We start from the raw sequence: 14415 nt of genomic DNA, 5'->3' as shown, positions 1-14415 counted from the left end.
CTGCTCCTTCGTTACATGCGATCTCATGTGCGGTGCGAATTTCAGCCATACACTTTCTATGGCTGAATTCGCACTGCATCCGCACCAAAGACGCACAGGAGGCATTTTTTGAGCCGCATCAATATCAAATCGCACAGTGGTTCACACTTGTGCGATGCGATTCTGTGCGTACTTGCAGATCGCACTGCAAAATGCAATCAAACTGGGGGTGTCATTAACGTTTAATTGACACCCCCTGCGTATCGCATATGGCAGTGGGAACTGCCAGATGTGTGGATGCGATGCGGTAACACGCTGCATATTCGCAGCGTTCCCGCATCGCACAAGTGGGAACCGAGCCTAAGACTGAAATCCAGTCATTTTTCATCTCTCTGGTCATTTCTTGGTAAAAGGAAGCAAACACAGGTAAAATGGTCCCAAAATAAAATGTTGCATATTTTGGGGGTTTTGCCCTTAAAATGTTCACATCTTTGGCCAAAAGCTTAGGGAGGCAGAACATGTGTCAAAACTGGATCAAAAGTCCCCAAAACGGATACAACAACACTTTAAAGCCCAAAATGTCAAGGAGAAAAGTGTTTTAATGTCACTTCCGGTTTTAAGGAGGTCACTTCCGGTTTGCCACTTCCGGTTTCAGACAATGCCAGTTTCCCAGGTAATTTCAAAGCTTTTTATGTGCCGGTTCACACTTGTGCGGCTGCGGAGATCGCATTTAATTTGGAGCGCACTGCTCCTTCATTACATGCGATCTCATGTGCGGTGCGAATTTCAGCCATACACTTTGTATGGCTGAATTCGCACTGCATCCGCACCAAAGACGCACAGGAGGCATTTTTTGAGCCGCATCAATATCAAATCGCACAGTGGTTCACACTTGTGCGATGCGATTCTGTGCGTACTTGCAGATCGCACTGCAAAATGCAATCAAACTGGGGGTGTCGTTAACGTTTAATTGACACCCCCTGCGTATCGCATATGGCAGTGGGAACTGCCAGATGTGTGGATGCGATGCGGTAACACGCTGCATATTGGCAGCGTTCCCGCATCGCACAAGTGTGAACCGAGCCTAAGACTGAAATCCAGTCATTTTTCATCTCTCTGGTCATTTCTTGGTAAAAGGAAGCAAACACAGGTAAAATGGTCCCAAAATTAAATTTTGCATATTTTGGGGGTTTTGCCCTTAAAATGTTCACATCTTTGGCCAAAGGCTTAGGGAGGCAGAAAATGTGTCAAAACGGGATCAAAAGTCCCCAAAACGGATACAACAACACTTTAAAGCCCAAAATGTCAAGGAGAAAAGTGTTTTAATGCCACTTCCGGTTTTAAGGAGGTCACTTCCGGTTTGCCACTTCCGGTTTCAGACAATGCCAGTTTCCCAGGTAATTTCAAAGCTTTTTATGTGCCGGTTCACACTTGTGCGGCTGCGGAGATCGCATTTAATTTGGAGCGCACTGCTCCTTCATTACATGCGATCTCATGTGCGGTGCGAATTTCAGCCATACACTTTGTATGGCTGAATTCGCACTGCATCCGCACCAAAGACGCACAGGAGGCATTTTTTGAGCCGCATCAATATCAAATCGCACAGTGGTTCACACTTGTGCGATGCGATTCTGTGCGTACTTGCAGATCGCACTGCGATATGCAATCAAACTGGGGGTGTCGTTAACGTTTAATTGACACCCCCTGCGTATCGCATATGGCAGGGGGAACTGCCAGATGTGTGGATGCGATGCGGTAACAAGCTGCATATTGGCAGCGTTCCCGCATCGCACAAGTGTGAACCGAGCCTAAGACTGAAATCCAGTCATTTTTCATCTCTCTGGTCATTTCTTGGTAAAAGGAAGCAAACACAGGTAAAATGGTCCCAAAATTAAATTTTGCATATTTTGGGGGTTTTGCCCTTAAAATGTTCACATCTTTGGCCAAAAGCTTAGGGAGGCAGAAAATGTGTCAAAACGGGATCAAAAGTCCCCAAAACGGATACAACAACACTTTAAAGCCCAAAATGTCAAGGAGAAAAGTGTTTTAATGTCACTTCCGGTTTTAAGGAGGTCACTTCCGGTTTGCCATTTCCGGTTTCAGACAATGCCAGTTTCCCAGGTAATTTCAAAGCTTTTTAAGTGCCCGTTCACACTCGTGCGGCTGCGGAGATCGCATTTAATTTGGAGCGCACTGCTCCTTCATTACATGCGATCTCATGTGTGGTGCGAATTTCAGCCATACACTTTGTATGGCTGAATTCGCACTGCATCCGCACCAAAGACGCACAGGAGGCATTTTTTGAGCCGCATCAAAATCAAATCGCACAGTGGTTCACACTTGTGCGATGCGATTCTGTGCGTACTCTCAGATCGCACTGCAAAATGCAATCAAACTGGGGGTGTCGTTAACGTTTAATTGACACCCCCTGCGTATCGCATATGGCAGTGGGAACTGCCAGATGTGTGGATGCGATGCGGTAACACGCTGCATATTGGCAGCGTTCCCGCATCGCACAAGTGTGAACCGAGCCTAAGACTGAAATCCAGTCATTTTTCATCTCTCTGGTCATTTCTTGGTAAAAGGAAGCAAACACAGGTAAAATGGTCCCAAAATAAAATGTTGCATATTTTGGGGGTTTTGCCCTTAAAATGTTCACATCTTTGGCCAAAGGCTTAGGGAGGCAGAAAATGTGTCAAAACGGGATCAAAAGTCCCCAAAACGGATACAACAACACTTTAAAGCCCAAAATGTCAAGGAGAAAAGTGTTTTAATGCCACTTCCGGTTTTAAGGAGGTCACTTCCGGTTTGCCACTTCCGGTTTCAGACAATGCCAGTTTCCCAGGTAATTTCAAAGCTTTTTAAGTGCTGGTTCACACTTGTGCGGCTGCGGAGATCGCATTTAATTCGGAGCGCACTGCTCCTTCATTACATGCGATCTCATGTGCGGTGCGAATTTCAGCCATACACTTTGTATGGCTGAATTCGCACTGCATCCGCACCAAAGACGCACAGGAGGCATTTTTTGAGCCGCATCAAAATCAAATCGCACAGTGGTTCACACTTGTGCGATGCGATTCTGTGCGTACTTGCAGATCGCACTGCAAAATGCAATCAAACTGGGGGTGTCGTTAACGTTTAATTGACACCCCCTGCGTATCGCATATGGCAGTGGGAACTGCCAGATGTGTGGATGCGATGCGGTAACACGCTGCATATTGGCAGCGTTCCCGCATCGCACAAGTGGGAACCGAGCCTAAGACTGAAATCCAGTCATTTTTCATCTCTCTGGTCATTTCTTGGTAAAAGGAAGCAAACACAGGTAAAATGGTCCCAAAATAAAATGTTTCATATTTTGGGGGTTTTGCCCTTAAAATGTTCACATCTTTGGCCAAAGGCTTAGGGAGGCAGAACATGTGTCAAAACGGGATCAAAAGTCCCCAAAACGGAAACAACAACACTTTAAAGCCCAAAATGTCAAGGAGAAAAGTGTTTTAATGCCACTTCCGGTTTTAAGGAGGTCACTTCCGGTTTGCCACTTCCGGTTTCAGACAATGCCAGTTTCCCAGGTAATTTCAAAGCTTTTTAAGTGCTGGTTCACACTTGTGCGGCTGCGGAGATCGCATTTAATTCGGAGCGCACTGCTCCTTCATTACATGCGATCTCATGTGCGGTGCGAATTTCAGCCATACACTTTGTATGGCTGAATTCGCACTGCATCCGCACCAAAGACGCACAGGAGGCATTTTTTGAGCCGCATCAAAATCAAATCGCACAGTGGTTCACACTTGTGCGATGCGATTCTGTGCGTACTTGCAGATCGCACTGCGATATGCAATCAAACTGGGGGTGTCGTTAACGTTTAATTGACACCCCCTGCGTATCGCATATGGCAGGGGGAACTGCCAGATGTGTGGATGCGATGCGGTAACAAGCTGCATATTGGCAGCGTTCCCGCATCGCACAAGTGTGAACCGAGCCTAAGACTGAAATCCAGTCATTTTTCATCTCTCTGGTCATTTCTTGGTAAAAGGAAGCAAACACAGGTAAAATGGTCCCAAAATTAAATTTTGCATATTTTGGGGGTTTTGCCCTTAAAATGTTCACATCTTTGGCCAAAAGCTTAGGGAGGCAGAAAATGTGTCAAAACGGGATCAAAAGTCCCCAAAACGGATACAACAACACTTTAAAGCCCAAAATGTCAAGGAGAAAAGTGTTTTAATGTCACTTCCGGTTTTAAGGAGGTCACTTCCGGTTTGCCACTTCCGGTTTCAGACAATGCCAGTTTCCCAGGTAATTTCAAAGCTTTTAAAGTGCCCGTTCACACTCGTGCGGCTGCGGAGATCGCATTTAATTCGGAGCACACTGCTCCTTCATTACATGCGATCTCATGTGCGGTGCGAATTTCAGCCATACACTTTGTATGGCTGAATTCGCACTGCATCCGCACCAAAGACGCACAGGAGGCATTTTTTGAGCCGCATCAATATCAAATCGCACAGTGGTTCACACTTGTGCGATGCGATTCTGTGCGTACTTGCAGATCGCACTGCAAAATGCAATCAAACTGGGGGTGTCGTTAACGTTTAATTGACACCCCCTGCGTATCGCATATGGCAGTGGGAACTGCCAGATGTGTGGATGCGATGCGGTAACACGCTGCATATTGGCAGCGTTCCCGCATCGCACAAGTGGGAACCGAGCCTAAGACTGAAATCCAGTCATTTTTCATCTCTCTGGTCATTTCTTGGTAAAAGGAAGCAAACACAGGTAAAATGGTCCCAAAATTAAATTTTGCATATTTTGGGGGTTTTGCACTTAAAATGTTCACATCTTTGGCCAAAGGCTTAGGGAGGCAGAAAATGTGTCAAAACGGGATCAAAAGTCCCCAAAACGGATACAACAACACTTTAAAGCCCAAAATGTCAAGGAGAAAAGTGTTTTAATGTCACTTCCGGTTTTAAGGAGGTAACTTCCGGTTTGCCACTTCCGGTTTCAGACAATGCCAGTTTCCCAGGTAATTTCAAAGCTTTTAAAGTGCCCGTTCACACTCGTGCGGCTGCGGAGATCGCATTTAATTCGGAGCACACTGCTCCTTCGTTACATGTGATCTCATGTGCGGTGCGAATTTCAGCCATACACTTTCTATGGCTAAATTCGCATTGCATCCGCACCAAAGACGCACAGGAGGCATTTTTTGAGCCGCATCAATATCAAATCGCACAGTGGTTCACACTTGTGCGATGCGATTCTGTGCGTACTTGCAGATCGCACTGCAAAATGCAATCAAACTGGGGGTGTCGTTAACGTTTAATTGACACCCCCTGCGTATCGCATATGGCAGTGGGAACTGCCAGATGTGTGGATGCGATGCGGTAACACGCTGCATATTGGCAGCGTTCCCGCATCGCACAAGTGGGTAACGAGCCTAAGACTGAAATCCAGTCATTTTTCATCTCTCTGGTCATTTCTTGGTAAAAGGAAGCAAACACAGGTAAAATGGTCCCAAAATAAAATTTGGCATATTTTGGGGGTTTTGCCCTTAAAATGTTCACATCTTTGGCCAAAAGCTTAGGGAGGCAGAACATGTGTCAAAACGGGATCAAAAGTCCCCAAAACGGAAACAACAACACTTTAAAGCCCAAAATGTCAAGGAGAAAAGTGTTTTAATGCCACTTCCGGTTTTAAGGAGGTCACTTCCGGTTTGCCACTTCCGGTTTCAGACAATGCCAGTTTCCCAGGTAATTTCAAAGCTTTTTAAGTGCTGGTTCACACTTGTGCGGCTGCGGAGATCGCATTTAATTCGGAGCGCACTGCTCCTTCATTACATGCGATCTCATGTGCGGTGCGAATTTCAGCCATACACTTTGTATGGCTGAATTCGCACTGCATCCGCACCAAAGACGCACAGGAGGCATTTTTTGAGCCGCATCAAAATCAAATCGCACAGTGGTTCACACTTGTGCGATGCGATTCTGTGCGTACTTGCAGATCGCACTGCGATATGCAATCAAACTGGGGGTGTCGTTAACGTTTAATTGACACCCCCTGCGTATCGCATATGGCAGGGGGAACTGCCAGATGTGTGGATGCGATGCGGTAACAAGCTGCATATTGGCAGCGTTCCCGCATCGCACAAGTGTGAACCGAGCCTAAGACTGAAATCCAGTCATTTTTCATCTCTCTGGTCATTTCTTGGTAAAAGGAAGCAAACACAGGTAAAATGGTCCCAAAATTAAATTTTGCATATTTTGGGGGTTTTGCCCTTAAAATGTTCACATCTTTGGCCAAAAGCTTAGGGAGGCAGAAAATGTGTCAAAACGGGATCAAAAGTCCCCAAAACGGATACAACAACACTTTAAAGCCCAAAATGTCAAGGAGAAAAGTGTTTTAATGTCACTTCCGGTTTTAAGGAGGTCACTTCCGGTTTGCCATTTCCGGTTTCAGACAATGCCAGTTTCCCAGGTAATTTCAAAGCTTTTTAAGTGCCCGTTCACACTCGTGCGGCTGCGGAGATCGCATTTAATTTGGAGCGCACTGCTCCTTCATTACATGCGATCTCATGTGTGGTGCGAATTTCAGCCATACACTTTGTATGGCTGAATTCGCACTGCATCCGCACCAAAGACGCACAGGAGGCATTTTTTGAGCCGCATCAAAATCAAATCGCACAGTGGTTCACACTTGTGCGATGCGATTCTGTGCGTACTCTCAGATCGCACTGCAAAATGCAATCAAACTGGGGGTGTCGTTAACGTTTAATTGACACCCCCTGCGTATCGCATATGGCAGTGGGAACTGCCAGATGTGTGGATGCGATGCGGTAACACGCTGCATATTCGCAGCGTTCCCGCATCGCACAAGTGGGAACCGAGCCTAAGACTGAAATCCAGTCATTTTTCATCTCTCTGGTCATTTCTTGGTAAAAGGAAGCAAACACAGGTAAAATGGTCCCAAAATAAAATGTTGCATATTTTGGGGGTTTTGCCCTTAAAATGTTCACATCTTTGGCCAAAAGCTTAGGGAGGCAGAACATGTGTCAAAACTGGATCAAAAGTCCCCAAAACGGATACAACAACACTTTAAAGCCCAAAATGTCAAGGAGAAAAGTGTTTTAATGTCACTTCCGGTTTTAAGGAGGTCACTTCCGGTTTGCCACTTCCGGTTTCAGACAATGCCAGTTTCCCAGGTAATTTCAAAGCTTTTTATGTGCCGGTTCACACTTGTGCGGCTGCGGAGATCGCATTTAATTTGGAGCGCACTGCTCCTTCATTACATGCGATCTCATGTGCGGTGCGAATTTCAGCCATACACTTTGTATGGCTGAATTCGCACTGCATCCGCACCAAAGACGCACAGGAGGCATTTTTTGAGCCGCATCAATATCAAATCGCACAGTGGTTCACACTTGTGCGATGCGATTCTGTGTGTACTTGCAGATCGCACTGCAAAATGCAATCAAACTAGGGGTGTCGTTAACGTTTAATTGACACCCCCTGCGTATCGCATATGGCAGTGGGAACTGCCAGATGTGTGGATGCGATGCGGTAACACGCTGCATATTGGCAGCGTTCCCGCATCGCACAAGTGTGAACCGAGCCTAAGACTGAAATCCAGTCATTTTTCATCTCTCTGGTCATTTCTTGGTAAAAGGAAGCAAACACAGGTAAAATGGTCCCAAAATTAAATTTTGCATATTTTGGGGGTTTTGCCCTTAAAATGTTCACATCTTTGGCCAAAGGCTTAGGGAGGCAGAAAATGTGTCAAAACGGGATCAAAAGTCCCCAAAACGGATACAACAACACTTTAAAGCCCAAAATGTCAAGGAGAAAAGTGTTTTAATGCCACTTCCGGTTTTAAGGAGGTCACTTCCGGTTTGCCACTTCCGGTTTCAGACAATGCCAGTTTCCCAGGTAATTTCAAAGCTTTTTATGTGCCGGTTCACACTTGTGCGGCTGCGGAGATCGCATTTAATTTGGAGCGCACTGCTCCTTCATTACATGCGATCTCATGTGCGGTGCGAATTTCAGCCATACACTTTGTATGGCTGAATTCGCACTGCATCCGCACCAAAGACGCACAGGAGGCATTTTTTGAGCCGCATCAATATCAAATCGCACAGTGGTTCACACTTGTGCGATGCGATTCTGTGCGTACTTGCAGATCGCACTGCAAAATGCAATCAAACTGGGGGTGTCGTTAACGTTTAATTGACACCCCCTGCGTATCGCATATGGCAGTGGGAACTGCCAGATGTGTGGATGCGATGCGGTAACACGCTGCATATTGGCAGCGTTCCCGCATCGCACAAGTGGGAACCGAGCCTAAGACTGAAATCCAGTCATTTTTCATCTCTCTGGTCATTTCTTGGTAAAAGGAAGCAAACACAGGTAAAATGGTCCCAAAATTAAATTTTGCATATTTTGGGGGTTTTGCACTTAAAATGTTCACATCTTTGGCCAAAGGCTTAGGGAGGCAGAAAATGTGTCAAAACGGGATCAAAAGTCCCCAAAACGGATACAACAACACTTTAAAGCCCAAAATGTCAAGGAGAAAAGTGTTTTAATGTCACTTCCGGTTTTAAGGAGGTCACTTCCGGTTTGCCACTTCCGGTTTCAGACAATGCCAGTTTCCCAGGTAATTTCAAAGCTTTTTAAGTGCCCATTCACACTCGTGCTGCTGCGGAGATCGCATTTAATTCTCAGCGCACTGCTCCATTACATGCGATCTCATGTGCGGTGCGAATTTCAGCCATACACTTTGTATGGCTGAATTCGCACTGCATCCGCACCAAAGACGCACAGGAGGCATTTTTTGAGCCGCATCAAAATCAAATCGCACAGTGGTTCACACTTGTGCGATGCGATTCTGTGCGTACTTGCAGATCGCACTGCGATATGCAATCAAACTGGGGGTGTCGTTAACGTTTAATTGACACCCCCTGCGTATCGCATATGGCAGTGGGAACTGCCAGATGTGTGGATGCGATGCGGTAACATTCTGCATATTCGCAGCGTTCCCGCATCGCACAAGTGGGAACCGAGCCTAAGACTGAAATCCAGTCATTTTTCATCTCTCTGGTCATTTCTTGGTAAAAGGAAGCAAACACAGGTAAAATGGTCCCAAAATTAAATTTTGCATATTTTGGGGGTTTTGCCCTTAAAATGTTCACATCTTTGGCCAAAGGCTTAGGGAGGCAGAAAATGTGTCAAAACGGGATCAAAAGTCCCCAAAACGGATACAACAACACTTTAAAGCCCAAAATGTCAAGGAGACAAGGAGAAAAGTGTTTTAATGTCACTTCCGGTTTTAGGGAGGTCACTTCCGGTTTGCCACTTCCGGTTTCAGACAATGCCAGTTTCCCAGGTAATTTCAAAGCTTTTTAAGTGCCCGTTCAAACTCGTGCGGCTGCGGAGATCGCATTTAATTCGGAGCACACTGCTCCTTCATTACATGCGATCTCATGTGCGGTGCGAATTTCAGCCATACACTTTCTATGGCTAAATTCGCACTGCATCCGCACCAAAGACGCACAGGAGGCATTTTTTGAGTCGCATCAAAATCAAATCGCACAGTGGTTCACACTTGTGCGATGCGATTCTGTGCGTACTTGCAGATCGCACTGCGATATGCAATCAAACTGGGGGTGTCGTTAACGTTTAATTGACACCCCCTGCGTATCGCATATGGCAGTGGGAACTGCCAGATGTGTGGATGCGATGCGGTAACACGCTGCATATTGGCAGCGTTCCCGCATCGCACAAGTGTGAACCGAGCCTAAGACTGAAATCTAGTCATTTTTCATCTCTCTGGTCATTTCTTGGTAAAAGGAAGCAAACACAGGTAAAATGGTCCCAAAATTAAATTTTGCATATTTTGGGGGTTTTGCCCTTAAAATGTTCACATCTTTGGCCAAAGGCTTAGGGAGGCAGAAAATGTGTCAAAACGGGAACAAAAGTCCCCAAAACGGATACAACAACACTTTAAAGCCCAAAATGTCAAGGAGAAAAGTGTTTTAATGTCACTTCCGGTTTTAAGGAGGTCACTTCCGGTTTGCCACTTCCGGTTTCAGACAATGCCAGTTTCCCAGGTAATTTCAAAGCTTTTTAAGTGACGGTTCACACTCGTGCGGCTGCGGAGATCGCATTTAATTCGGAGCACACTGCTCCTTCATTACATGCGATCTCATGTGCGGTGCGAATTTCAGCCATATACTTTCTATGGCTAAATTCGCACTGCATCCGCACCAAAGACGCACAGGAGGCATTTTTTGAGTCGCATCAAAATCAAATCGCACAGTGGTTCACACTTGTGCGATGCGATTCTGTGCGTACTTGCAGATCGCACTGCGATATGCAATCAAACTGGGGGTGTCGTTAACGTTTAATTGACACCCCCTGCGTATCGCATATGGCAGTGGGAACTGCCAGATGTGTGGATGCGATGCGGTAACACGCTGCATATTGGCAGCGTTCCCGCATCGCACAAGTGTGAACCGAGCCTAAGACTGAAATCCAGTCATTTTTCATCTCTCCGGTCATTTCTTGGTAAAAGGAAGCAAACACAGGTAAAATGGTCCCAAAATTAAATTTTGCTTATTTTGGGGGTTTTGCCCTTAAAATGTTCACATCTTTGGCCAAAGGCTTAGGGAGGCAGAAAATGTGTCAAAACGGGATCAAAAGTCCCCAAAACGGATACAACAACACTTTAAAGCCCAAAATGTCAAGGAGAAAAGTGTTTTAATGCCACTTCCGGTTTTAAGGAGGTCACTTCCGGTTTCAGACAATGCCAGTTTCCCAGGTAATTTCAAAGCTTTTTAAGTGCTGGTTCACACTTGTGCGGCTGCGGAGATCGCATTTAATTCGGAGCGCACTGCTCCTTCATTACATGCGATCTCATGTGCGGTGCGAATTTCAGCCATACACTTTGTATGGCTGAATTCACACTGCATCCGCACCAAAGACGCACAGGAGGCATTTTTTGAGCCGCATCAAAATCAAATCGCACAGTGGTTCACACTTGTGCGATGCGATTCTGTGCGTACTTGCAGATCGCACTGCGATATGCAATCAAACTGGGGGTGTCGTTAACGTTTAATTGACACCCCCTGCGTTTCGCATATGGCAGGGGGAACTGCCAGATGTGTGGATGCGATGCGGTAACACGCTGCATATTGGCAGCGTTCCCGCATCGCACAAGTGTGAACCGAGCCTAAGACTGAAATCCAGTCATTTTTCATCTCTCTGGTCATTTCTTGGTAAAAGGAAGCAAACACAGGTAAAATGGTCCCAAAATTAAATTTTGCATATTTTGGTGGTTTTGCCCTTAAAATATTCACATCTTTGGCCAAAAGCTTAGGGAGGCAGAAAATGTGTCAAAACGGGATCAAAAGTCCCCAAAACGGATACAACAACACTTTAAAGCCCAAAATGTCAAGGAGAAAAGTGTTTTAATGTCACTTCCGGTTTTAAGGAGGTCACTTCCGGTTTGCCATTTCCGGTTTCAGACAATGCCAGTTTCCCAGGTAATTTCAAAGCTTTTTAAGTGCCCGTTCACACTCGTGCGGCTGCGGAGATCGCATTTAATTCGGAGCGCACTGCTCCTTCATTACATGCGATCTCATGTGCGGTGCGAATTTCAGCCATACACTTTGTATGGCTGAATTCGCACTGCATCCGCACCAAAGACGCACAGGAGGCATTTTTTGAGCCGCATCAAAATCAAATCGCACAGTGGTTCACACTTGTGCGATGCGATTCTGTGCGTACCCTCAGATCGCACTGCAAAATGCAATCAAACTGGGGGTGTCGTTAACGTTTAATTGACACCCCCTGCGTATCGCATATGGCAGTGGGAACTGCCAGATGTGTGGATGCGATGCGGTAACACGCTGCATATTCGCAGCGTTCCCGCATCGCACAAGTGGGAACCGAGCCTAAGACTGAAATCCAGTCATTTTTCATCTCTGGTCATTTCTTGGTAAAAGGAAGCAAACACAGGTAAAATGGTCCCAAAATAAAATGTTGCATATTTTGGGGGTTTTGCCCTTAAAATGTTCACATCTTTGGCCAAAGGCTTAGGGAGGCAGAAAATGTGTCAAAACGGGATCAAAAGTCCCCAAAACGGATACAACAACACTTTAAAGCCCAAAATGTCAAGGAGAAAAGTGTTTTAATGCCACTTCCGGTTTTAAGGAGGTCACTTCCGGTTTGCCACTTCCGGTTTCAGACAATGCCAGTTTCCCAGGTAATTTCAAAGCTTTTTAAGTGCTGGTTCACACTTGTGCGGCTGCGGAGATCGCATTTAATTTGGAGCGCACTGCTCCTTCATTACATGCGATCTCATGTGTGGTGCGAATTTCAGCCATACACTTTGTATGGCTGAATTCGCACTGCATCCGCACCAAAGACGCACAGGAGGCATTTTTTGAGCCGCATCAAAATCAAATCGCACAGTGGTTCACACTTGTGCGATGCGATTCTGTGCGTACTCTCAGATCGCACTGCAAAATGCAATCAAACTGGGGGTGTCGTTAACGTTTAATTGACACCCCCTGCGTATCGCATATGGCAGTGGGAACTGCCAGATGTGTGGATGCGATGCGGTAACACGCTGCATATTCGCAGCGTTCCCGCATCACACAAGTGGGAACCGAGCCTAAGACTGAAATCCAGTCATTTTTCATCTCTGGTCATTTCTTGGTAAAAGGAAGCAAACACAGGTAAAATGGTCCCAAAATTAAATTTTGCATATTTTGGGGGTTTTGCCCTTAAAATGTTCACATCTTTGGCCAAAGGCTTAGGGAGGCAGAAAATGTGTCAAAACGGGATCAAAAGTCCCCAAAACGGATACAACAACACTTTAAAGCCCAAAATGTCAAGGAGAAAAGTGTTTTAATGCCACTTCCGGTTTTAAGGAGGTCACTTCCGGTTTGCCACTTCCGGTTTCAGACAATGCCAGTTTCCCAGGTAATTTCAAAGCTTTTTAAGTGCTGGTTCACACTTGTGCGGCTGCGGAGATCGCATTTAATTCGGAGCGCACTGCTCCTTCATTACATGCGATCTCATGTGCGGTGCGAATTTCAGCCATACACTTTGTATGGCTGAATTCGCACTGCATCCGCACCAAAGACGCACAGGAGGCATTTTTTGAGCCGCATCAAAATCAAATCGCACAGTGGTTCACACTTGTGCGATGCGATTCTGTGCGTACTTGCAGATCGCACTGCGATATGCAATCAAACTGGGGGTGTCGTTAACGTTTAATTGACACCCCCTGCGTATCGCATATGGCAGGGGGAACTGCCAGATGTGTGGATGCGATGCGGTAACAAGCTGCATATTGGCAGCGTTCCCGCATCGCACAAGTGTGAACCGAGCCTAAGACTGAAATCCAGTCATTTTTCATCTCTCTGGTCATTTCTTGGTAAAAGGAAGCAAACACAGGTAAAATGGTCCCAAAATTAAATTTTGCATATTTTGGGGGTTTTGCCCTTAAAATGTTCACATCTTTGGCCAAAAGCTTAGGGAGGCAGAAAATGTGTCAAAACGGGATCAAAAGTCCCCAAAACGGATACAACAACACTTTAAAGCCCAAAATGTCAAGGAGAAAAGTGTTTTAATGTCACTTCCGGTTTTAAGGAGGTCACTTCCGGTTTGCCATTTCCGGTTTCAGACAATGCCAGTTTCCCAGGTAATTTCAAAGCTTTTTAAGTGCCCGTTCACACTCGTGCGGCTGCGGAGATCGCATTTAATTTGGAGCGCACTGCTCCTTCATTACATGCGATCTCATGTGTGGTGCGAATTTCAGCCATACACTTTGTATGGCTGAATTCGCACTGCATCCGCACCAAAGACGCACAGGAGGCATTTTTTGAGCCGCATCAAAATCAAATCGCACAGTGGTTCACACTTGTGCGATGCGATTCTGTGCGTACTCTCAGATCGCACTGCAAAATGCAATCAAACTGGGGGTGTCGTTAACGTTTAATTGACACCCCCTGCGTATCGCATATGGCAGTGGGAACTGCCAGATGTGTGGATGCGATGCGGTAACACGCTGCATATTCGCAGCGTTCCCGCATCGCACAAGTGGGAACCGAGCCTAAGACTGAAATCCAGTCATTTTTCATCTCTGGTCATTTCTTGGTAAAAGGAAGCAAACACAGGTAAAATGGTCCCAAAATTAAATTTTGCATATTTTGGGGGTTTTGCACTTAAAATGTTCACATCTTTGGCCAAAGGCTTAGGGAGGCAGAAAATGTGTCAAAACGGGATCAAAAGTCCCCAAAACGGATACAACAACACTTTAAAGCCCAAAATGTCAAGGAGAAAAGTGTTTTAATGTCACTTCCGGTTTTAAGGAGGTCACTTCCGGTTTGCCACTTCCGGTTTCAGACAATGCCAGTTTCCCAGGTAATTTCAAAGCTTTTAAAGT

Source organism: Pelophylax lessonae, assembly GCF_965119305.1.
Source record: "Pelophylax lessonae genome assembly, chromosome: 7".
NCBI lineage: Eukaryota > Metazoa > Chordata > Amphibia > Anura > Ranidae > Pelophylax > Pelophylax lessonae.
The sequence above is the reverse complement of the archived record's forward strand: the minus strand, read 5'-3'. Positions refer to the sequence as shown.